The 26,875-nt window shown below is 41.1% G+C and overlaps 1 pseudogene; it reads right to left on the bottom strand.

Moving 5' to 3' along the window:
* Nucleotides 1-26,482, bottom strand: LOC111181287 (glyceraldehyde-3-phosphate dehydrogenase pseudogene; annotated as a pseudogene).
* Nucleotides 26,483-26,875: the final 393 nt, after the last annotated feature.

Genomic DNA, 26,875 nt, shown 5'->3' on the forward strand with positions numbered 1-26,875 from the left:
GATGACACATGACAAAGTAGGGCTCCTCAGCCCCTCCGTGTCTTCAGGGGTCTGGGATGGAAACTGTGTTTAGGATGGGAGATTCTCAGTGTGTTGGGGAATCCAGGTGGGGCAAGGAACCCCCAACAGCTGAGGGCCTCTCTCTTGCTCTCATGATCTCACTGGGGCTGGTGGTCCAGGGGGCTCTTACTCCTCAGAGGCCCCATGGACTATAAGTCCTACCACTCTGTTGCTGTAGCCAAATTCATTATCATACCAGGAAATGAGCTTGACAAAGCAGTCATTGAGGGCAATGCCAACCCCGGCACTGAAGGTGGGAGAGTGGGTGTCACTGTTAAAGTTGCAGGGGCCAACCTGGTCCTCAGTGTAACCCAGGGCGCTCTTTAGGGGGACCTCTGATGTTTGCTTCACCACCTTCTTGATGTCATTTTGGGCTGCTTTCCCTAGATGGCAGGTTTGATCCGTGACCAACATGTTGGGGGTGGAGACATGGAAGACCAGCCTGTGAACTTCCCATTCAGCCCCTGGATGACCTTGCCCACAGCCTTGGCAGTGCCAGTAGGAGCAGGGCAGCCCCACAGCCATCACACCACAGCTGCCCAGAGGGGACGTACATGGTCTTCTGGGTGGCAGTGATGGCACAGATGGTGTTCACGAGTTCTGGTTTTCTTTAACCCTAGGGCAGTAGTTCTCAACTAGAGATGATCTGGGGCCCTGGGGGACATTTGGCAATATCTGGAGACATTTTTGATTGTCGCAAGTTGGGGATGGGTGCTACTGACAGCTAGCAGGAAGAGGACAGTATGCAGTACACATCCTAAAATGCTCAAGACAGCTCCCCTTCCCCCAGCCCTCAGTCCCCACAAAGAGAGCCCAACAAGTCAATAGTGCCAAGGTTAAGAAACCCTACCCTGGGGCATAGTCCTTAAGATTCTCAACTGAAAACTGGAGTATTAACCATGTCTCCTCCTCTCTGGCAGGTCTTGAACTGCAGTTTTTGTCTCCCCAGTGCTGTAAGCCTGCCAATCCTTTGTTTACCCTTAGAGCCTCGCAATAGCTACTTTCTGCTTGGCGGTTTTGCCTATTGTCCTGCGTATACACAGTTTACGAACCAGCATATGTTTTCAGTGGAAAAAACAGTGTTGAATGTTGGTATCACCTATGCAGGATCTTGGCCCCTGAATGCCTGCCTGCTTTGGTTGGCTTCTGATACCTTAAAAAACCTGTTGTTTGTTTGCTTATTTATCCATTTTGGTTGTTGTTATTACTGGTTTGCATTTTATCCAGCTTTTATATTTTTTCCTGTTGGCATGGTTATTAGGATCCAAGCTACTCTGTCATAACCAGAATTGTAAGTCTGCTATGCATACATGCAACCGAGTCAGTTTAACTTCATTTTGAAAGTCTTTCAGTTAACAAATCTCCAATGATTATTCTGATCACCAGTTATTTGAATAAAAACATGTTTAGGTTTTATTTTCTGCCCAGATATATGATAGGTGAAAATATTTAAATGATAATATACCTTTCAAATATTTGCTCAGTGTAGAAAATTTAGAAAAAAACAGAAAGGGTAAAGAAGAAATTTTTTAAATATATACTTTCCATCACCCAAAACAGCCATCAACAAAGTTTGTTATTGTTCCTTTCAGTGTTTCCTCTGTACATTCCTAACAATGTTTTATTCAGGACTAACTCATAGGCCTTTATTAATTTATTTTGCATTTTTAAACAGTTTTATTGAAGTATAAGTTACGTACCATAATATTCACTTGCTTTAAGTGTGCAATTCAATGATTTTTAGTAAATTTACAGAGTTGTACAACCATCGCCACAATCCAATTGTAGAACATTTCCATCCCACCAAAAGGAATGTCTATTTACAGTAACTCCTTGTTTTAGTAGGTTGGCATTTCTCCCCTGGTTTAGCCTGTAACTTCTGGTCAACTCTGGTTTTCTGTTTCTCATGAGCTCTTACAGAGGTGCCAAGGGAAGGCAAGAAAGAGGTGGGCATCTTCTGGGAGGGAAAGGCCGGGGACAGACCTGTGTCTGACAGCCAGTGTGGCAGCCATGGAGATGCACTGGTCAGGTCTCCCTTTGGGAGAACACATGGTGGGGAGTGTGGGTGGCTGACAGCCCACAGCTGTGCAAGGTCCCCTGGGCTCCTTCAGCCAATGACTGAGCATGTGGGGGTGATAGAGCCAGAGGATGCAGGACTTCTCTAAGGCAGCATTTGCTGCCAACCCAATCGGAAAATGGGCAGAAGACCTAAATAGACACTTCTCCAAAGAAGATATACAGATGGCCAATAGGCACATGAAAAGATGCTCAACATCACTAACTATTAGAGAAATGCAAGTCAAAACTACAATGAAGTACCACCTCATACCAGTCAGAATGGCCATCATTTAAAAGTCTACCAATAATAAATGCTGGCGAGGGTGTGGAGAAAAGGGAACCCTCTTACACTGTTGGTGGGAATGTAAACTGGTGCAGCCACTATGGAGAACAGTATGGAGGTTCCTCAAAAAACTAACAGTAGAGTTGCCATATGATCCAGCAATCCCACTCCTGGGCATATATCCAGACAAAACTATAATTCGAAAAGATACATACACCCCTATGTTCATAGCAGCACTCTTCACAATAGTCAAGACATGGAAACAACCTAAATGTCCATCAACAGATGAATGGATAAAGAAGATGTGGTGTTTATACACAATGGAATACTCAGCCATAAAAAAGAATGAAATAATGCCATTTGCAGCAACATGGATGGATGTAGAGATTATCACACTAAGTGAAGTAAGTCAAAAAGAGAAAGACAAATACCATATGATATCACTTATATGTGGAATCTAAAATGTGACCCAAATGAACCTATCTGTGAAACAGAAACAGACTCACAGACATTGAGAACAGATTTGTGGTTGCCAAGGGGGAGGGGGGTTGGGAAGGGATGGACTGGGAGTTCGGGGTTAGCAGATGCAAACTATTACATACAGAAGGGATAAACAACAAGGTCCTACTATATAGCACAGGGAACTACATTCAATGTCCTGGGATGAACCATAATAGAAAAGAATATAAAAAAGAATGTATATACGTGTATAACTCAGTCACTTTGCTGTATAGCAGAAAGTAAGACAACATTGTAAATCAACTATACGCCAATTTTTTAAAAAATAGGAGGGATATTGTAACATGGAAAGCAGTATGTGACAAGAAAGAAATAAGACTTTTCCTATCAGTGGCCCCTCACACTAGAGCAGATGACTCCTTGGGTCAGGAGTACTTCAAGTGTGGCTGATGTGAGGAAAGCCATAGACCGATCCCTTTAAGACTCACACTAAATTCCATCACCAGCATGGGAACAGTCCTCTCCAGCCAATATGGCAGATGCAAAGTTTAAAAAGCTTGGGTTGGCAAGAATGTGAGTGAAAAATAAATTCCAGCAGAGTCCTGGTGATTGTGTCATTTGGTGACTGACATCTGAAAATCCTTGGCAGTGTTTTAGGGCATATTTTGCTTTAACAAGTAGGGAAGATACTTTAATTGGTGCCCTTTATTTATAATTTTTGTCATTCATGTCTGTGGAAAATTCCAACATCTTCCACGTTACATCATTTCTGGACATTTGGCAGCGTACCAGACCAGCAACTGTTTCAATAGAGAGAAATCTCTTCCCTCACTCAGCAAACATATTTTACTTCTTGGAAGATTGCTCTCCATGAATACTGCCTGATAAATCTTAATATGATTTTATAGATTATAGCTATCCCTCTTATAACTGGTTTTTCTATCATCCCATTTTTAAGGGTTAGTCAACATTTAATGAGTGCTCATGGATGTCAAATTCCATATGAAACAGGACTGGGTTTGCTCAAGGGTGATAAGAAACAGATGTGGTCTTTGTACACAGAATGCGTTATTTTTATTTTTTGAAATAAGAATTTAAAAATTAACTTTACCAGGGTGACCTATTTATTTTTTTATTTATTTTCTATTTATTTTTAAATTTATTTTCTATTTATTTATTTTATTTTCTATTTATTTTTTTATTGTGGTAAAAAATATATAACATAAAATTTGCCATTTTAACCATTTTGAAGCATGCAGTAGCATTAATTATATTGACAGTGTTGTCCAATCATCACCACCATCTATTCCAAAAACTTTTCATCACTCCAAGCAGAAACTCTGTAATCATTAAACAATAACTTCCCATTTCCCAGGCAGCCACCATTCTACTTTCTGCCTCTATGAATTTGCCTAGTCTAAGTATTTCATATAAGTGGAATCCTATAATATAAGCTTCTGGCTTATTTCACTGAGCATAATGTTTTCAAGGTTCATCCATTTATGATACATGTTGGATCATGTATCAGGATTCATTTCTTTTTATGGCTGAATAATATTCCATTGTATGTATATACCATATTTTGCTTATCCATTCATCTGTTGATGGACACTTGGGTTCTTTACATCTTCTGACTATTGTGAATAATGCTGCAATGAACATTGGCATAGAAGTGTCTGTTTGACTCCCTCCTTTCGATTCTTTATGGTATATGCCTAGAAGTGAAATTGCTGGGTCTTATGGCAATTCTGTGTTTAGCTTTTGAGAAACCATCAAACTGTTTTCCGCAGAAGCTGTACCATTTTACATTCTTACCAGCAATGTACAAGGGTCCCAATTTCTCCACATCCTCACCCACGCTCGTTATTTTCTGTTGCTGTTGTTCTCATTGCCATCCTAGTGAGTGTGAAATAGTATCTCATTGTGGTTTTGATTTGCATTTCCTTAATGGCTGGTGATGCTGAACATATTTTCATGTGCTTATTAGCCACTTATATAGCTTCTTTGGAGAAATATCTATTCAAATCCTTTGCCCATTTTTTAATTGGCTGTTTTATTGTTGGGTAGTAAGAGTTCATTCTATATTCTGGATACTAGACATCTACCAGATACATGACTTGTAAAAATTTTCTTCAGTTCTGTATGTTTTCTTTTAAATTTCTTGATAATGTCCTTTTATGCATAAATGTCTTTAATTTTGATGAAGTCCAATTTATCTATTTTTTCTTTTGTTGTTTGTGCATTTGATGTGATATCTAAGAACCTACTGCCTGAGAACCAACTGAATAGCACAGGGAACTCTACTTGATGCTCTGTGGTGACCTAAATGGGAAGGAAATCCAAGGAGGAGGGGATATATGTATATGTGTGGCTGATTCACTTTGCTGTACAGCAGAAACTAACATAACATTGTAAAGCAACTATACTCCAATAAAAAAAATAAAAGAATCCATTGCCAAATCTGAGGTAATGGAGATTTACTCCTATGTTTTATTTGAAGAGTTTTATAGTTTTAGATCTTCCATTTAGGCCATTCATCCATTCTGAGTTAATTTTTTTATATGGTGTGAGATAGGAGTCCAGCTCTACTCTTTCACACATGGATATCCATTTGTTGCAGCCTATTTTTCTCCCACTGAATGGTCTTCACATTCTTGTTGAAAACCACTTGGCCATAGATGCATACATTTATTTTTGGACTCTCAATTTTATGCCACTGGTCTATGTGTCTATCCTTATGGTAGTACCGCATTGCTTTGGAAATTGTAGCCTTGTAGTGAGTTTTGAAATCAAGAAGTGTGAGTACCCTAACTTCATTCTTTTTCAATATTGTTTTGGCTATTTGAGATCCTTTGCACTTCCATATGAATTTGAGGATTGGCTTTTCAATTTCTGCAAAAAAAACAAAAAAGCCACCGGCATTTTGATCAGGATTGCACGGACTCTGTCAATTTGGGAAGTATTGACATCTTAACAATGTAAGTCCTCCAACCCATGAACACAGCATGTCTTTCCATTTATTTAGGGGTTCTTTCACTTCTTTGAGCAATATTTTGCAGTTCTCAGAGCACAAGTCTTACATCTTCTTGGTTAACTTCATTCCTAAGCATTTTATTCTTTCTGATGCTGTTGTAAATAGAAGTTTAAAAATTCAGCCTTTTTGAGTGGACAGTCTGATGAATTTATAAACAGTAAATTTATACTGTTATGCAAGGCTCATCACAATCTAGTTTTAGAATACATGCATCACCCCAAAAAGTTCCCTTCTGTGTATCTGCAGTCAATCCTTGCTCTCACCTCCTTATCCCAGGCAACCTGTGATCTGTTCTGTCTCTATAGTTTTTTATGTTTTAGACATATCATAAAGTAGGTGCTTATATTTATATAAAATGCAACTATAAACAATGCATCATCTGCCTCTCTGTTCCCTTTTTCTCTCTCTTTCACCCAGGACAAAAAACCATCCAGCTTAGGACTCAAAATGAAAAGCTGCTCAGCATCACTAATCATTAGAGAAATGCACATCAAAACTACAATGAGGTATCACCTCACACCAGTCAGAATGGGCATCATCAGAAAATCTACAAACAACAAATGCTGGAGAGGGTGTGGAGAAAAGGCAACCCTCTTGCACTGTTGGTGGGAATGTAAATTGATACAGCCACTATGGAGAACAGTATGGAGTTCCTGAAAAAACTAAAAATAGAATTACCATATGATCCAGCAATCCAACTACTGGGCATACACCCAGAGAAAATCATAATTCAAAAAGACACATGCACCCCAGTGTTCATTGCAGCACTATTTACAATAGCCAGGTCATGGAAGCAACCTAAGTGCCCATCGACAGAAGAATGGATCAAGAAGTTGTGGTACATATATACAATGGAATATTACTCAGCCATAAAAAGGAACGAAATTGGGTCATTTGTAGAGACATGGATGGATCTAGAGACTGTCATACAGAGTGACATAAGTCAGAAAGAGAAAAACAAATATCGTATATTAACGCATGTATGTGGAACCTAGAAAAATGGTACAGATGAACTGGTTTGCAGGGCAGAAGTTGAGACACAGATGTAGAGAATAAATGTATGGACACCAAGGGGGGAAAACGGCAGTGGGGTGGGGATGGTGGTGTGCTGAATTGGGCGATTGGGATTGACATGTATACACTGATGTGTATAAAATTGATGACTGATAAGAACCTGCAGTATAAACAAACAAACAAAAAACAACAATTAATACTAAACTTTCTTTGGGTTATTTGTATGGAAATATGTTGATATAAATGTTTCAGACATTACATGAAATTTCTAAAAATCTTAAAAAAAAAGGGGGGGGGGCTTCCCTGGTGGCGCAGCGGTTGAGAGTCCGCCTGCCGATGCAGGGTACACGGGTTCGTGCCCCAGTCCAGGAAGATCCCACATGCCGTGGAGCGGCTGGGCCCGTGAGCCATGGCCGCTGAGCCTGCGGGTCCGGAGCCTGTGCTCCGCAACGGGAGAGGCCACAGAAGCCCGCGTACCGCAAAAAAAAAAAAAAAAAAAAAGGAATTACCCAGTGGATGTGACCATTTTAAAGAACATTCAGTCCATTCAGTCAAGTGAGCATTTAGTTGGTAATCTTGAAATGGGTCCTTTACAATATCATATGAACTGTAATGAATTTTGTCCTATGATAAATTAGTGATAAATGATCCATTTTAACAGAAGGAGAAGAGTCATTTTAAGAGTCATGCCTTTTAGTGGCCTCTTTTCCTGGAAAAGTGGATCCTAAATGCTTTATTCCAGAGATTTACTGTGATGCCCTGTTTTATCATGGATAATAATAGATGACACCCTATCTTTATAGTGGGGAATATATCTTGTTTTTTTCTGGCTTAATATTTAATACATTTTCTCTTCACTTTGGATGTGATGGCCATGATGGGTTAATGCCCCCTCAGAGCTGGGCCATTATTATTTGTAGTAGCAACAATAACAACAGCAGCAGCAACAACAATAATAATAAATGTCCATTTATTATGAGCCATATACTATGTTAGGCACTTACATTTATCTCATATAATCTATATAACTTTAGAAGTAAGTATTCTTCTCCAAATTTTACAGGTAATTGAAGCTCAGGAACCTGATGTAACTTGTCCAAGGTCATACAACTAATCAGTGGAAGAACTAGATTTGAATTAAGAGACATGTGCTTCTAAGTCTCACGATCCTCATCGCTACAAAACACTGCTCCTTGGGGCTTCCCTGGTGGCGCAGTGGTTGAGAGTCCGCCTGCCGATGCAGGGGACGCGGGTTCGTGTCCCGGTCCGGGAAGATCCCACATGCCGCGGAGCGGCTGGGCCCATGAGCCGTGGTCGCTGAGCCTGCGCGTCTGGAGCCTGTGCTCCGCAGCGGGAGAGGCCACAACAGTGAGAGGCCCGCGTACCGCAAACAAAAACAACATCAAAAACAAAAACACTGCTCCTCAGTAGTGCTAACAGGGATGGCACTAGGCAAAAGTAATGGAAAGACAGAATTTTACCTTTAATATGACTCCAGTGCCTCTGCTCCCATATAAGGAAGAGGCAGACCTAATGTCTTAAAGCAAAGAAATGGCTCTAATAACGGGCGGATAGTTGGCAGCATTCAGACATGTTGGTGCATCTCTATTTTCACGCCATGCAAGTAGCCACCATTTTGGCTATGATGAGAAGCATCCCTGGGTTACTCTTCTTACTAAATAGTAGGTTCTGGTTACTAGTTGCACAATGGACTTTTGAATAGCTGAAAAGAAAGGTCTCTCTACAGCTTCACAGGAGGGAAGACTGCTGGATGTTGCACAAACTTTTCTGAATCAGAATCCACAGGTTCCCACTTTAATGTTTTCCAATGTTGATTTTTAAACGGCACAGTAGTTTGTGTTACCAGTACAAATAGTCCACTTCAATTAGGGAACCCAAGGTGGTTGTTAGGCAAGGGGATTTTCCCCATAGTAGTATATTACTGTCATATATTCTCTGTACTTGTAGAAGTTGCTCAGAAAATGGTGCAGAGTAGTGGTGATGAAGATTTACTTCATGTTTAGCAATAGTTTGTTACAAGGAGGAATTTCAGATTTCAAAGAGTTTGTTACATAAGAATTTCAAATTGTTTCATGCACAGTAAATCTTCCAAATAATCCTCTGTGGAAGCCAAAAAAAACCCCAAAACAACAACATACATCCTGGCCTGTCCAAATGACCTCATCTCTTACAGCACCCACTAGTTACCAAATAAGAAAATCCTGGCTCATCCTTATGTCAGAGGAAGATATCAATAACCAGGCTAACCAGAGCAGCTCTGAGTAGGTTAGTTCTTGAGAAAACACCAATGGGTGTGTCTTCCAGGTATCTGAGGCTGGTGATTATGTGCTGAGTTTCTATTGGACAAATCTACTGCAAAGAGAGACTCAGAAGGACCGAGGACTGTTATGGGTTCTTTCACTGCATTGAAAACCCCAAATTACAGACATTGTCCAGCCACTGTTTAGAATCCATTAGAAACTGCTGTGTGTGGCTAGCTTATTAGAATAAAGTCATGCTGGGAGTGAGGTTCAAAAGCTGCAATTGTGTGAAATGTGAGGTTGCATTATTGTAAAGTGAATGAAATGAAAATAGCAGCTGGGCAGAGGATGAGAGCCAATCACCAGCTGCCAATACTGGATTTAAATACAGCTCCACAGTCCAAACCTAAACCCTCAGGATGACGGCCCACGCATCATAGTAACTACACAGTTTCCTACACTCCCCTTTCCCCTGGAGCCTTTGTTGATCTTCCCTTTGAATTCCCAAGACACAATATTTCGTGTGTTTGTTCAACAGTTCTCCTAAGGAGGTCCAATCCATTGCTAATAATGACTCAAAGTGCTTTCACTGGCTCAGATAAAAAGCTCAGTTACATTAACCTACTTCTTCCTGCCAAATACAAAGGCAATGCAAGGCTCAGATGTTACTAGGAGTTGCTAAGCACTTTGCTATTCAAAAGAATAAGAAGACCAGGTTTCTAAGAAGACATCAAAACCTCTTATCCTGAGGTTTATAAATTGTTCAAAGGGTGGGAGATGGGATTGTACTTTTCATTGGGATGAGGGACTGAGAACCTGGAAGTTTGAATTGTCTGAAATTAACTGGGTAAATATTGAATCAGAATTCATTTGAGTTGTTGCTGTATCCTTGTCAGCTCTCAAGGATACAACAAATATTTATTAAGGACCTGTTATTTGCCAGGCTCTTTTCTAGGTGCTGAGGATAGAGCAGTGAACAAAATGGACAGAAGATCCCTGCTTCTCTCTCATTCTGGTGGGAGAAGACACACAATAAATGAAACAAATAAATTAAATATAAGTGGTACATGGTACTAAGGAGGAAACTAAAACAGAGGAGGGACAGAGAGTTCTAGGTGAGGAGGGATAATCAATGGCTATGATTTTAAATAGAGTGGCCAATAAATCCAAAACAATTAAGAAAATGATAATAGGAACATACATATCGATAACTACCTTAAATGTAAATGGAATAATGCTCCAACCAAATGACATAGACTGGCTGAATGGATACAAAAACAAGACCCGTATATATGCTGTCTACAAGAGACCCACTTCAGACTGAGGGACACATACAGACTGAAAGTGAGGGGATGGAAAAAGATATTCCAAATGGAAATCAAAAGAAAGCTGGAGTAGCAATTCTCATATCAGACAAAATAGACTTTAAAATAAAGACTATTACAAGAGACAAAGAAGGACTCTACATGATGATCAAGGGATCAATCCAAGAAGAAGATATAACAATTGTAAATATTTATGCACCCAGCATAGGAGCACCTCAATGCATAAGGCAAATGCTAACAGCCATAAAAGGGGAAATCGACAGTAACACAATCATAGTAGGGGACTTTAACACCCCACTTGCACCAATGGACAGATCATCCAAAATGAAAATAAATAAGGAAACACAAGCTTTAAATGATACATTAAACAAGATGGACTTAATTTATATTTATAGGACATTGCATCCAAAAACAACATAATACACATTCTTCTAGTGCTCATGGAACATTCTCCAGGATAGATCATATCTTGGGTCACAAATCAAGCCTTGGTAAATTTAAGAAAACTGAAACTGTATCAAGTATCTTTTCCGACCACAGTGCTATGAGACTAGATATCAATTACAGGAAAAAAAAAACTGTAAAAAATACAAACACATGGAAGCTAAACAATACACTACTAAATAACCAAGAGATCACTGAAGAAATCAAAGAAATAATCAAAGAATATCTAGAAACAAATGACAAGGAAAACACAATGACCCAAAACCTATGGGATGCAGCAAAAGCAGTTTTAAGAGGGAAGTTTATAGCAATACAATCCTACCTCAAGAAACAAGAAAAAGCTCAAATAAACAATCTAACCATACACCTAAAGCAATTAGAGAAAGAAGAACAAAATAAACCCAAAGTTAGCAGAAGGAAAGAAATCATAAAGATCAGATCAGGAATAAATGAAAAATAAATGGAGGAAATGATAGCAAAGATCAATAAAACTAAAAGCTGGTTCTTTGAGAAGATAACCAAAATTGATAAACCATTAGCCAGACTCATCAAGAAAAAAAAGGGAGAAGACTCAAATCAATAGAATTAGAAATGAAAAAGGGGAAGTAACAACGGACACTGCAGAAATATAAAGGATCATGAGAGATTACTACAAGCAACTATATGCCAATAAAATGGACAACCTGGAAGAAATGGACAAATTCTTAGAAAAGCACAACCTTCCAAGGCTGAATCAGGAAGAAATAGAAAATATAAACAGACCAATCACAAGCACTGAAATTGAGAATGTGATTTAAAATTTTCCAACAAACAAAAGCCCAGGACCCAATGGCTTCACAGGTGAATTCTATCAAATATTTCAAGAAGAGCTAACACCTATCCTTCTCAAACTCTTCCAAAATATAGCAGAGGGAGGAACACTCTCAAACCCATTCTACGAGGCCACCATCACCCTGATACCAAAACCAGACAAAGATGTCACAAAGAAAGAAAACTACAGGCCAATATCACTGATGAACATAGATGCAAAAATCCTCAACAAAATACTAGCAAACAGAATCCAACAGCACATTAAAAGGATCATACACCATGATCAAGTGGGGTTTATCCCAGGAATGCAAGGATTCTTCAAAATACACAAATCAATCAATGTGATACGCCATATTAACAAACTGAGGGAGAAAAACCATATGATCATCTCAATAGATGCAGAAAAAGCTTTTGACAAAATTCAACACCCATTTATGATAAAAACCCTCCAGAAAGTAGGCATAGAGGGAACTTACCTCAACATAATAAAGGCCATATATGACAAACCCACAGCCAACAAAGTTCTCAATGGCAAAAAAATGAAACCATTTCCTCTAAGACCAGGAAGAAGACAAGGTTGCCCACTCTCACCACTATTATTCAACATAGTTTTGGAGGTTTTAGCCACAGCAAAAGAAGAAAAAGAAATAAAAGGAATCCAAATCGGAAAAGAAGAAGTAAAACTGTCACTGTTTGCAGATGACATGATACTATACATAGAGAATCCTAAAGATGCTACCAGAAAACTACTAGAGCTAATCAACGAATTTGGTAAAGTAGCAGGATACAAAATTAATGCACAGAAATCTCTTGCATTCCTATACACTAATGATGAAAAATCTGAAAGAGAAATTAAGGAAACACTCCCATTTACCACTGTAAGAAACAATAAAATACATAGGAATAAACCTACCTAAGGAGATAAAAGACCTGTATGCAGAAAACTATAAGACACTGATGAAAGAAATTAAAGATGATACAAATAGATGGAGAGAAATACCATGTTCTTGGATTGGAAGAATCAACATTGTGAAAATGACTCTACTACCCAAAGCAATCTACAGATTCAATGCAATCCCTATCAAACTACCAATGGCATTTTTCACAGAACTAGAACAAAAAATTTCACAATTTGTATGGAAACACAAAAGACCGTGATTAACCAAAGCAATCTTGAGAAAGAAAAATGGAACTGGAAGAATCGGGCTCCCTGACTTCAGACTATACTACAAAGCTACAGTAATCAAGACAGTCTGGTACTGGCACAAAAACAGAAATATAGATCAATGGAACAGTATAGAAAGCACAGAGATAAACCCACACACATATGGTCACCTTATTTTTGATAAAGGAGGCAAGAATATACAATGGAGAAAAGACAGCCTCTTCAATAAGTGGTGCTGGGAAAACTGGACAGCTACATGTAAAAGAAAGAAATTAGAACGCTCCCTAACACCATACACAAGAATAAACTCAAAATGGATTAAAGACCTAAATATAAGGCCAGACACTATAGAACTCTTAGAGGAAAACATAGGCAGAACACTCTATGACATAAATCACAGTAAGATCCTTTTTGACCCACCTCCTAGAGAAATGGAAATAAAAACAAAAATAAACAAATGGTTGTGACCACCTAGAGGGGTGGGATAGGAAGGGTGGGAGGGAGACGCAAGAGGGGGGAGATATGGTGATATATGTATATGTATAGCTGATTCACTTTGTTGTAAAGCAGAAACTAACACACCATTGTAAAGCAATTATACTCCAATAAAGATGTTATGAATAAATAAATAAATAGAGTGACCAGGGAAAGCTCCACTTTGAACGTGGAATGTGAGTGAAGACTGAAAGAGGTGAGGGAACAAATCATGCCAGCACCTGGGGGAATGAGCAGGCCCAGTAGAAGGAGCAAATGCCCTGATCTGGGAGTGAGCCTGGTATGAGAAACCTCCAAGAGCCAGGAAGGCTGGAGGGGAGACTCCAGAGGGAAACTGGGAGGAGATGAGGCAGAGGGCAACCCGGAAGGGGAAGATCACGTGGGGTCTTATAGGCCATTAGGATGATTCTCACTTTTTCCCAGAGTGGGATGAGAGCCATTGGAGGCTTTTGAGCAGAGGAGGGACATGACCTGATTTAGGTCTTGAGTATTTCTGTCTCTGACTGCTCTATTGATTGCACAGGATAAAATACTTAGCACCCTGCTGCTATGTTATAATATATATTATATATATGCATAATGTGCATTCCACGAATGTGTATGTTTTGGTGTATTCCAAACACATGCAAGTTATTCCTGAGCTGAAATTTGGAACATTTCTTCATATAGCTCTATGGCCCCAAAGTAGCACCTTCTTTAACCTACGGACACCTTGAGATTGTTCAGCCATTCCTTCATTTACCAAACTTTTATTAATGGGTGCTACGAGGTGCCAGGCACTGTTCCTTTTAAGCACTGCGGACGCAGTAGTGAATGAATAAGATAAAAGATGTCTGTGCCTCAATGGGGCTTTCACTCAAGTGATAGGAGGGCAGAAAATGCACAAATAAGATATAAATAAACAAATACATATATAAAGTCAAGTAGTGGCAAGTGCTAAGAAGAAAATATAGGTTAAAGGGCATTGAGTGGCAGAAGTGAGGGCTATTTTATTTAATGAAAAGATCATGAAATAACAGTTTCGCATCACTGTACATTATGACTGCATGTTTCTGAATGGAGAGATCGGTGAACTGCTTTACTATGACACTTGAGGGCTGCGTACCCGCAGCTCTGACCTGAATTTATCCAAACTCTCGAGGGAAGTGAACTCAGTGTGATGATTGACAGTGACGGTGGCCAGTACAGGAGTGCAATCGCAGTCCCCCCTTCCTGGGAAGGGCACGTAGCAGGACATGATCCCTCTTCCAGTTCCTGTTAAACAAAACAGCTATAATCCCATCCCTCCCCCTCCCCCTCGAGGTATTTGTGAATGGGCCAGTGCCCAACGTGGGTCCCCCAACGAGGGAGGGGGAAAGCAAGTGATGGGTGGGGGGCAGAAAGGCTCCCCTCAGCACCTGGCCCCATGGGGCTGTGAGGGGCTACTTTAAATGGAATGGTCAGTGATGTACTTCTTTAGCTCAACACTTGTTGAGTTCTTACTATGGTCAAGGCACTGTGCTAGGTTCTGAAGCATTTTCTATACAATCCCTGCCCTCAAGGGACTTAAAATCCATAGTAGATAGAATTCTATGGTGGCCTCTAAGATTCCTTCCCCTGGTACACACACCCTGTATAATCCCTGAGACTTGTGACTATGATATGATAATCACTCTTTTGATTAGGTCATGTTATATGGCACAGCTGACTAAGAAAGGGAGATTACCTGGGTGAGCCTGACTGAATCATGTGAGCCTTAAAAAGGACTATGCTCACCCTGAAGAACAGACCGGAAGCATGAGAGGGATTCAATGCCAGGAAGGTTCTCTGCTGCTGGTTTTGAAGATGGAGAGGGACACAGGGAAATGGCTTCTAGGAATTGAGAGGGACCTGAGGTCAACAACCACCAAGCAGACAGAGACCTCAGTCCTACAACTGCAAGGAACTGAATTATGTCAACAACTTGAATGAGCTTCAAAGCAGATTCTTTCTCAGTCAAATCTTCAAATCAAGCCCAGCTGACATCATAATTTCAGCCTTGCCGGAGCCTGAGCTGAGAGCTTGGCCATGTTGTGCCTGGTTTTCATACTTACAAAACTGTGATATAATAAACCAGTATTATTTTAAATAGCTACATTTGTGGTAACCTGTTATTAAGAAATAAAAACGAATATAGACTCTAATAAGACTTCTGGTTTCTGGTCCAGCATATAAGAAGCAGGAAGTCACCCCTCTATCCTAACAACAAGTAAAAAGCTGAACAAACTTGAAAATCAACTCTTTTTAAATCTGTAAGAGAAGTAAGGTCACAGGACAAAATGCTGCCCCCAGAATTAGATAGATTGACAGGCAAATACAAAGAATCACAACTTACTGGAGCAGAAACCTTCGCGGGAACCAGGGCTGGCCGTAGGGAACTTGAGCTGTAATTGACAAATTGCTGGAGGTTCCATGTGGACAAGACTAAGAGATAAAAACTCCAGTGGGACCCAGTCATTGGGGGGCCACCCATACTTGCGAGTTTTACCTCCAGGATCTCTACCACGTCCTCACGGTGAATTTCAGAGAAAAATCCCCTCATGCTTCCAGCAGGAGGAGGAAAACGGAACCATTTTGAAACACACCTGAGCATTCTGTTCTTAACAAGCTCTGCTCTCAGGAGAAACTATTTAACCAGAGCTAATCTCCTGGGGTTTTATCAAAGCCTAACTGATTGGTGGAGGGAAATACTTAACCAGCTGCCTCTAGCCTTCCACGTGGGAGAAGAGACATACCCAACTCCAGCCCACTCTAGCCATCCTGCCCACCTGAAGAGTAGGGGGTAACTGAGAAGCATTGTGAAGTTCACAGTCCAGAGGCATAGGCTCACTAAACGACCAAACCCTGGGACTTCCCTGGCAGTTCAGTGGTTAAGACTCCATGCTTCCACTGCAGGGGGTGTGGGTTCGATCCCTGGTCAGGAAATTAAGATCCCACATGCTGTGTGGTATGGCCAAAAAAACAAAAAAAGACCAAGTCCTAATCATAGGACTATAAAAAAAACAATGCTTCCCTTTCCCTCACCCCTTATCACCACATCACTGAAGGCCTATTTACAGGAGTTTGTTTTTTTTTTAACTCAGTACATCATATCCAGCATTCAACAAAAAATTATAAGGCAGACTAAAAGGCAAAAAACACTGAAGAGACAGAGCAAGCATCAGACCAGGCTGAGATATGGCAGAGATATTGGAATTATCAGACCAGGAATTTTAACTAAGTATGATTAATATGCTAATGGGCCTAATGGAGGAAATAGACATCGTGCAAGGACAGGTGGGTAATGTAAGCAGAGAGATGGAAATTCTAAGAAAGAACCAAAAAGAAATGCTATAGACAAAAAAACAAACCAAAACAAACAAACAAAACCATTGTGACTGAAATGAAGCATGCCTTTGATAGGCTTATTAGTAAACTGGATGTGGCTGAGGAAAAAAATCTCTGAGCTTGAGGGTATCTCAAAAAAAAGTCCAATACCGAAAAGCAAACAGAAAAAAAGACTGAAGAAAGAAAAACAGAACAGAATATCCAAGAACTGAGACAGCTACAAAATGTGTAACATATGTATGTGTAAAATGGAAATACTGGAAGGAGAAGAAGGAGAGAAAGGGACAGAAGAAATATTTGAAAGAATAATGATAAGAATTTCCCCTGAATTAATGCCAGACACCTAACCATAGATCCAGGAAGCTCAGAGAACATCAAGCAGGATAAATACCCCCCAAATTACATTGAGATATACCATTTTCAAACTACAGAAAATCAAAGATAAAGAAAAAATCCTGAAAGAAGCCAGAGGGAGAAAAAAAACAGCTTATCTAAGGAGAAGCAAAGATAAAAATTACATCTGACTTCTCCTCAGAAGCTGTGCAAGCAAGAATAGGGTGAAGTGAAATATTTAAAGTGTTAAGAGAAAAAAAACACCAACCTAGAATTCTGTACCCTATGAAATTATCCTTCAAATGTGAAGGAGAAATAAAGATTTTCTCAGACAAACAAAAATTGAGGAAATGTGTGCCAGCAGACCTTCTTGGAAGAAATGTTAAAAGATGTTCTTCAGAGAGAAGGAAAATGCTATAGGTCAGAAACTCGAATCCAGATAAAGAAATGAAGAGCTCTGGAGAAGGAATAAGTGAAGGTAAGTTAGAATCTAATTAAGTGGATATGAAAAGTATATCAGCATCTATATTACAAAGGGCACTCGAAAGCCGTGGGGACAATCTTTGCTTTTTGAATGACATCATCTCTTATTTTCTCCTAGACTCTCTGTAAGGTCGGATCTTAACAAACGGCACCGCGAAACAGAGGAAAGCTTCAAGTGAGCTTTATTAGGGAGCGCTCCCGGGCGAGGTTCACTGGTCCGAGAGAATGGGGTCAGAGAAGTCGCACCCGGGCGAGGGTTGGGCAAGATTTTATAGGGGAAGAAGGGAAAGGGGTGTGGTGAATCTGGGAGGGCGCAGGGTATTCCTTATTTGGTGGTCTTTTCGGGTATCCTGGGGGACCATTAGTCCCGCCCCTCGAAAGGCGGGAAGGCTGGGCTGGTTTCAAAGTCCCCAGGTCAGTTCCTGGAACTGGGTGGTCTGGAGAATTTCGTTCTGATGCAACCTGTGAATCTGATTGTGTTCCCCTGCCTCGAGCCAGTTGGCCTTACACTCTCCACTCCAGACTCTCGTTAAATGTTGAATTTAGCAGTCTACTGTCCATTAGATGGCCCAGAATGCCTTCTCCTCCATCATTTCACACCACTCCTTCAGCCCAGAATAGAGCAGCATCATTACAGACAAGATGAGCCATGTAGAGGCAAATATTTTAACTCTGGCACTTATCCACAGAATCTAGAGACAATGAAGTTATCATAAACTTCAGAAGACTGCAATCATAGCATGTCAACCCCTTACCAAAAGTGTTCAATGGCTTCCTATTTCTTATGGAATAAGGTACTAGATATACAGACTGATTATCAAGCTCTTCCGAGATATGACCCCCAAATGCCTATCAAAACCATCTCTTGCTATTTTACATGCCCTGTGCTGGCACTTGTCTTTGCCATCTCTGTTCTTTGCTCAGCCTGGTCCCTATTCCTGGAATGTCCATCTCCTCTTTATCCATTTATCAAATCCTGAGGCTCAAAGAGGTTCAGTAACTTGCTCCAGGTCACAGAGATTGGGGGTAAATCTCACTTTTTTCAGAAAACATTTACAGGTCAGGATCAGTCTTTTCCTCCCCAATACTTTTGTTAACACTTTGACCTAGTACTTATCAAACTGTACCTTGTCTTTCAAGTTATTTACATGTATAAGAAGAGATTCTTGCGTAAGCAAATGACTCCAGAATTATCTTAGGCTGAAATCCTCACTCTGTCACAAACTATGTGACCTTGAACCAGTAACTGGACCTCTCTGAGCCTCAGTTTTGTCACCTGCAAAATGGGACATATGAAAATATCTACCTTTCAGGAGTTCCCGTTACATAATAGTTTACTTCATGATACAAAAAGAACTTTTTTCAAATTTGTATATCCTTTGGCTCTTAACACAGTGTCCGGTAAGTCATATAGCTCAAAAAATGCTGATTGAATTAAATACCCTGGACATTTTTGGATCATGTTGTTAAGTCATTGAGTCTTTTTAATTTTTAAACTTCACTTCTCTCCAAGTTACAATAAAACTATTAGGTTCCTTTTCTGCTTAAAATCAATACTTATCCCATGAATAACAGGCATATTAAAACCTTTTAATTTTTCCTTCTTTTTCTCCAGGGACATGGTACGTTTTTAGTATCATGGCACTTCCCCACTCTTCCTACTGATGCTTCCTGGAATTACCTCCCAAATAAACTATAGTCTCAGGGTCTGCAAAGGAAGAACACAAGTAGGGCCAGCTTCATGGGTGTGCAACCTGTGAAGGGCCTGTATCTGGTTTAATGTTCTACCATTGCCATCTTGAAATTATTAATAATTTTGAACAAGGAGCCCTATATTTTTATTTCACACTGGGCCCTGCAAGTTATGTAGTCAGTCTTGAACCCAACCTAAGGCAGTGGACTAGCCTTCCATTTAGGATCCGTGTCCTGAATATCTACTGTATTATTCCTGGCCTCTGGGATTATGATTCATCATTCTATTACAAAGGCATGATCGACAACTTAGAGAACAACTGAATTTCACTCTTTTGTCAGGGGTTATACTTGACTTTGCGCTGCATGATTTTCATTGGTGATCACATAGCTTAGGTTGTGATTATTCCTTAAAGGTCAAAAGAAAGATTATTATATTTGTAATGGGTTATCATTAATGCTCCACCAGGCCTGTGTTCATTATTGCAATTCCACAGACTTTTATTTCCCTGCAGAAAAATTTCCAAGAATTTCCACTTCTCTCAGACCTTTCAGTCGTTCCTAAATGTGTAGAGGCATTTCGTGTGGGAATAGTCAGCTGGCTCAGATTGCTCTGTTTCTCATCATATTTGTATTAATATAGACTCTCAATCCATAAAAAAATCTGTTCTCATGAGGAAGTGATTAAAAGAAACGTGGGAGAGTGTTTCTGTGGCACTGGGCCTGCTCTCAATGACAAAATATGTCGCTTAAAATTCAGACTTTGGCCAAAAGGTGGAACTCTTCTCATTTGCTGGTTGGCCAAACCAAAGCATTTCACACCTCAAGTGGGCCATGCTTTGAACTGACAGGGAATCCTCTCCCCCAGAGAGTCATTACACCTCTTCAAGAAATCTTTCTACTTTCCAGATATAACATCGATAGATAGCCTTACTCCTTTCTCTCCCACAATGATCAAATAAGATAGTTTTGGCCTTTCCAACTAAAAATATCCTCCCAACAGAATGTCTGAATATCAAGGAATTATTGAATGCAGGTGGAAAGTAGAATCTGAATGCTCTAAACTTGAAATGGAAAAAAACAGAGATTTCTGCACGGAGGGAAAGGTGGACCAGATGAACTTCGGCTAATTTCAGAGTTAATAAGGCTGGTCAGGAAAATTACAAAAAGCAACAGCCAAATGACCTTTGGGGAAGTAAAGTCTTTGGAAAAATCTGCTGAGAAACAACAAGCTGATGTAGCCATATGGAAATGGTTGTTGGGGGTCTCTGTGGTAGATGCAGATTTATCCTTAGTCTCAATATTCTGTTATTTCTTCCCTCGTCTTTGCTCACGGTGGTCACTCCCCCTCAACCCTCTAATCCTCTCTGTAGATGTAATTTTCTCCAGGAAGCCTCCCCTGCCTTCTGCCACTGCCCGGTCCTGGGTTGGCCCACTATAATCAAGCATTGCTCCACAGTGCTCCCCAAACTCACCGTGCCTGTATCTTTCTTCCCCCACTGGAGCGTAAGCTCCTTAGGAGCAGGTGTGATACCTTATTCATCTTTAATTTGCATGTAGTTGCAGCTTCTTACTAAACCTGCGTGGAATGACTATGTGACTGGCTTTATTGCCTGATCTCCTGCCCAAGATCACTCCCCAAGGAACTGTGGGATCTCCTTACCAAGAGCTGTGACCAGCAGAGCCTCTCCAAGGCGGAGGATGTAAAGGAAGAGGCATTGAATGCACAAAGAGATCAGAAAGTGAACTCTTCCCGGTGAATGAAAATAGCAGCTGGTCAAAGCCTAAGTGCGATCTGAAGGGGAACGTTTGCTATCAGACCACATCCTTAGACTTGGCTAGTTCTTCCTTATTTGAGGGTGTGTTGCTTCATTTTGTCAGATGTCACACCTGCCCCATGAGGAGGAGTTGTTTGCTTCTATTTTTAATGAGGAATGAAGTAGGTGCCTGGAAGGTCCCTGAGCCCCCTATTGGGTGATGGGCTTTCGTTACAGATGTAATGGTATCTTGGTAGAGTGGACTTAAATGAATACAGGGTCTGAAGGTAAACAGGAGGCAGCGACTCGAGTTCATCATCCTCCAGGCTTTCCTGACAGATGAGAAAGTGGACACATTCTGGGAGCTGACATAGCCAGGGGCTTTCAGTTAAAACTGAATTCAAGGAATTCCCTGGCAGTCCAGTGGTTAGGACTTGGTGCTTTCACTGCCGAGGGCCCGGGTTCAATCCTTGGTCGGGGAACTAAGATCCTGCAAGCCGTGTGGCGCGGACAAAAACACAAACAAACAAACAAAACCAACTGGATTCAAGTTCCAGTTTCTCGGATTTTTTAGGCAAGTCAGCCTTGTTCAAGCTCCCGTTGATAACGTTAAATGACAATTATATACAAAATACTTAAAAGGAGATAATCAGTCAATGCTTCCTCCTTCGCTGCTGTACTTGTTTGGCCCAAGGTCACTCACCAGCAGCCTCTCTCTGGCCACCTCCCTTTGAAGACTGCGTTTCAATCCTCAGTGGCTTAAGAATCACCCGAGATCCTTGTTAAAAGGCAGCTTCTGGGCACCACCTCCAGAGACCATGGAACAGTTGGTCTGGGTTACAGCCCAGGAAGTGTCATTTTAAACACTTATTTCAGGTAATTCTGAGTCAGGTGGATTGCTGTCCACACTTCTGGAAACGCAATTTGAAAATTTCCAAGTGTTTCTTTGTTTTAGCACAAGACTACTTTCCTTTCATTGTCAACAGCTGGAAGAAAAACCCCGTTCAGCCAAAGTATTTAATTAGGTGCTCCGTCCCGGTAAGTGTTGAGAAAAACACAGTAAGCCGAGGCGGTGTGGAAATGGGGGCAGAGGGTAGGGAAAGCTGGCAGTCTTCACTGGCCTACAGATTGCCGTCCGCACTCCTTGGGGAGCGGTGAGCAGGGAGAAACAGAGCAGATGGCTTATGTTGGACTAGAGAGGCAAGAGGGGAGACTGATGGGTCTGGAGAGCTTCCAGCTTATACCAAGTCAGAGCTTAGAAGTATGGCTTTATTATTTTCCCTTGAGGGCTATAAACTCCCTCTCCATCAGACCCATTCAAATTTAAACATCAGGAACTTCCCTGGTGGTGCAGTGGTTAAGAATCCACCTGCCAACGCAGGGGACACAGGTTCAAGCCCTGGTCCAGGAAGATCCCACATGCCGCGGAGCAACTAAGCCCATGTGCCACAACTACTGAGCCTGCACTCTAGAGTCTGCGAGCCACAACTACTGAAGCCCGTGCACCTAGGGCCCGTGCTCCGCAACAAGAGAAGCCACCGCAATGAGAAGCCCGCGCACCGCAACAAAGAGTAGCCCCTGCTCACCGCAACTAGAGAAAGCCCGCGTGCAGCAACGAAGACCCAACGCAGCCAAAAAAACAAACTTTAAACATCAGTCCTCATACACAGCCCGAAGCCAAACTGAAGAGACTTTGCTATCACCAGTAGTTCAGGGTTGCCCAGAGGCTTCATTAGAATGGAAAAGTGAGGGGTGAGTAGACATCTGCTCAACCTGCCTCTTGCAAAATCCTCACTGAGGCCTGCGGTCCACGGGGCCACGGGCTGCCTCATCTTCCCAGGTCCTCAGTAGGGCATTTTGCCAAAGGACACCTGGCAGGGGCTCCCCTGAAGGCTGATAACTATCTAAGTGCAGGCTCCTCCTGGCATTTCTCAATTCTTATTTTCCACCCTTCCCCCTCTTTTTAAACATCACTGGGATTGGAAGTTCATTGCTCTTTGAAGAAATGCAATATGTTGCTTTCCAAGTTCCCCTGCCCTGTGCAGCTTCTTCACTTTGTCCTCCACCACCAAGTCACTGGCACAGAAGACAAATGGTTTTCTCAGCTCTGCATCTATTCAGCAAACATTTTTTTTTCAGCTGTGGCAAAATACACAATATCAAATTTACCATCATCTTTAAATGCACAGTTCAGAAGTGTTAAGTATATTCATGGTTGTGCAATTCATCTCCAGAACTCTTTTCATCTTGTGAAACTGAAACTCTGTGCACATTAAACAACAACACCCTGTTACCTGCTTCCCCCAGCCCCTGGCAAGGCCCATTCTGTTTTCCATCTCTGTGGATTTGACTGAGTCATACAGTACTTGTCCTTTTGTGACTAGCTTATTTCACACAGCATAATGTTCTCAAGGTCTGTCCATGTTGTAGCATGTATCAGAATCTCCTTCCTTGTTAAGGCTGAATCATATTTCATTGTATGTATAGACCACATCTTGTTGATCCATTCGTCTATCAGTGGACACTTAAGTTGCTTCCACCTTTTTGGCTATTGTGAATAATGCTGCTGTGAACGTGGATGGACAGATATCTCTTCAGATCCTGCTTTCAGTTCTTTAGGGTCTCTACCTAGAAGTGGAATTGCTGGATGATATGGTAATTCTGTTTAATTTTTTGAGGAACTACCATACTGTTTCTCACAGTGGCTGCACCATTTTACCTTCTATCCAGCAGTGCACAAGGGTTCCAAGTTCTCCCCATTCCAACAACACTTGTTATTTTCTGATGTTTTGATAACAGCCATCCTGATGGTGTGACGTGGTATCTCATTGTGATTTTGATTCGCATTTTCCTAATGATTAGTGATACTGAGCTTCTTTTCATCTGCTTGCTAGCCATTTGTGCATCTTCTCTGGAGAAATTCAACAAACATTTTTTTGTCATCTGCCTATCCAACAGCCATTTCCTCTTGTCCCCTGGCTGACCTCTGATTTCATTTCTTCCTGATGTGGCTCAGGGATAAGTCCTGACTAATCTAAGTCAGTGGTTCTCAATCCCGGCTTCACACTAAAGTTAAAAATACCCATGCCTGGATCCCCTCCCCTGACCAATTAAATCAGAATGTCTGAAGGTGGTCCTGGGCACTGGTATTTTTAGAAGTTTCCTACTTAGACTCAAATATTCAAAAATGCTGCCAAGAGTACAAACGATGGTTCTAAATCTATCACGAGCGGTAGTCTCCCTTCTCTTGCCAGTGATTGGCTTAGGATTGGTTGTATGTCTTGGTCTAGTCAATGTGACGTGATGGCTTCTAGAAAAGAGTTATTTTCCCTTAAAATGAAGCATGGCACAGGATGGGAGGTGGGGTGGAATGGTTCCTCTTCTTCCATTGAGTATGACTCTTAGAATGAGGGCAGTCCTCTTGCAACTGTGAGAGCCACGAGCCTGAAGGTGTCAGAGCAGGAAGATATGATGAACATGGGTAGCTGATGTTGTTGAGCTGCTGACTTTACCCACCTTAGAGCCAGCCTACTTCTGGAATTCTGATGCAAGATAATAAATGTCCTTATTTATGCTAGTCTGAGTTGGGTTTTCTGTTAGCTGCAGCTGAAGGTATCCTGATATTATATTACTATGTGCTGGGAATTTCAGGAAGGCATAAGGCTATCCTTATCTATTATGATAGAAGAAAGGAACAGAGACATTGTCTTGAACAGACTCCAACCCCGGACTCTCACGGTCAAAGTCCGACGCTCTACTGTCCAAGGTTTTCAGGTTTCATTCAGATCCCAAGAGAGACAGAAAACCAGGAAAGTTGGACAAGCTATACTATCAAGGGCCAGACCAGAACTGGAAACATCCTGAACTTAATCCAGACTCTGCCTCACATTTTCCTGTGGAATTTTCCTTGTCCCAGCCAAGTCCTTAAATCTGGGTCAGTTATAGAGTTTAGATGCAACACGAGAAGGGAAAGAAGTTGTGTTTACCGAACATTCTGAGTCCAAACCACATAAGTCTTTAGAGATTAAATTTAACACCTTGATGTGATACCTGAGACCAAACAAGTAATTTATTTAAACTAATGGCCAGCCACGTAGTACTTATCAGGTTACCTGAGTCTCAGGTACATAGCAGAAGTAACCTTCTTTAGCTTCTTCTTTCCTGGATCTAGGTGTTATCAGATCAGGCGTCATTTCTGCTATAGTTTCCTTCAATTGCACCTGTGAGAGTGCCTTATGAGTAGGCAGTGGGTATCACCATTTGGTGAGTCCCAGAGGCAAGGCTGGGAGAGGGGTACTCGGGATATTCTGCTGGCTGGTCACAGTTCTCTACCAATGTGCCAATCAGAGTTTAACGTTCCTTACAAACAAATCCCAACACACACCACAATGCTTAAAGATGACACATGATCAGCTGCTAGCTGACAGCACTGTGTGACAAGAATCAGCCATAGGAAGGTCTGATTCAAGATAAAAGAGTAAAAGAGGTATGTATGTCTCTAGGAAAGCCATTAAAGTAGAAAACACTAGAAGTACACTTACCATCAACATTTCAGAATATATTTTCTGATTTACTCTTATAGATTGTATCAAAATTTGAAATGAACATTGATGAGTATAAAGGTTGTCCAAAGCGCCACCTGTCAATAATTCACACCTGGCCTTGGAAATGGACTTTTTGGCTTTGTGGTCTCCACAGTGAGGCCACAGACCTGAAACTCCTCAAAAGAGAGATTTGCATAGAATGCATCGCAGTTTCAGAATGAATGTGAAAAATGTTGGGGAAAAAAGTGTGAGAAGGAGAAACATCACAAGGTATTCATTTAATTGGATCAGCATGAATGTTGGTTCTGACACTGTTTATCCTACAGAAGAAGCACGGTACTACTTGAAACTCTGCTGTGAGGTCTGTGAAGAACGTTGAAAATTAGGGGATTTTAAGTGTAAAAACTGTAAATGAAGAGAAATCATACCCATGTGTAAAACATGTTCAAAATTACTGCTAGAATTTTGTGGACACAACAAGGCAAATGTAGAAAACACAGAAGAACACTTGGGAAAGATAAAAGACAGCAACGTACTCAGTGATAATTGCTTCAGGTCTTAATCAGGGAGGCTGATTCTTCCCGTCAAAGTGTAAATGCCATCCTGGACAGAGTGCTGCCTTATCAGGAGAGAAGAAGCTAAATGCAGAGGTGTAACTGGGTGTTTTACCTGATGTCTGGAGAGAGCGTCTGGATGGTTGGATAATTTGCAGAGACGTTCCGCTGCTGGCCTTGTGCCTGGAAAGACAAGGAGAATTCAACAAGGGGCACAGTGGCTCTCGTGGCACTTCTGGGCAAGCCCTTGAAGGTATCTTTCCCACAAGCCCACCTGAGGGTGTGGGAATACTGAGATACAATTAAGTCAAGGCTGATCTGAGTGAGCCCGAGTTGGTCATTCTTCCTTAGACCCACCAGAAACATTGTCTCATTATAGCTTTTTACCCCCCCAGCTAAAGGCCACACACAAAGAGACTGAGAAGGAGAATTAAAACCAGAAAAGCAACCAAATGTAGAAACTTGGGGGGACAGAAGGCTGGGAGGGAGGATTAGAACAGAAGGTAAGAATTAAAAACTGGAGACCCAGAAAGAAGAACACCAAAGGAAAGGGCAGAATGGAATTATGGGAAAAGGCAGCTATTCAGCCTTGGAAAAAAATGTGAAAATTCAGGCTTCTAATACAGCATTACCCATAACAGCAGACCTGGGGTCAGATCAGTTTGGAAAACACTGTATCCTGTTTCTAACCATTCCCTATATTTTGCAATTTATAGCACAAAATAGCTTATTAATGGCTTTGAGATCTACTGCAATAAA

This window comes from Delphinapterus leucas, chromosome 10, assembly GCF_059928025.1.
Source record: "Delphinapterus leucas isolate spDelLeu-1000000601 "Yukka" chromosome 10, BTC_Dleu_Yukka2, whole genome shotgun sequence".
Lineage (NCBI taxonomy): Eukaryota > Metazoa > Chordata > Mammalia > Artiodactyla > Monodontidae > Delphinapterus > Delphinapterus leucas.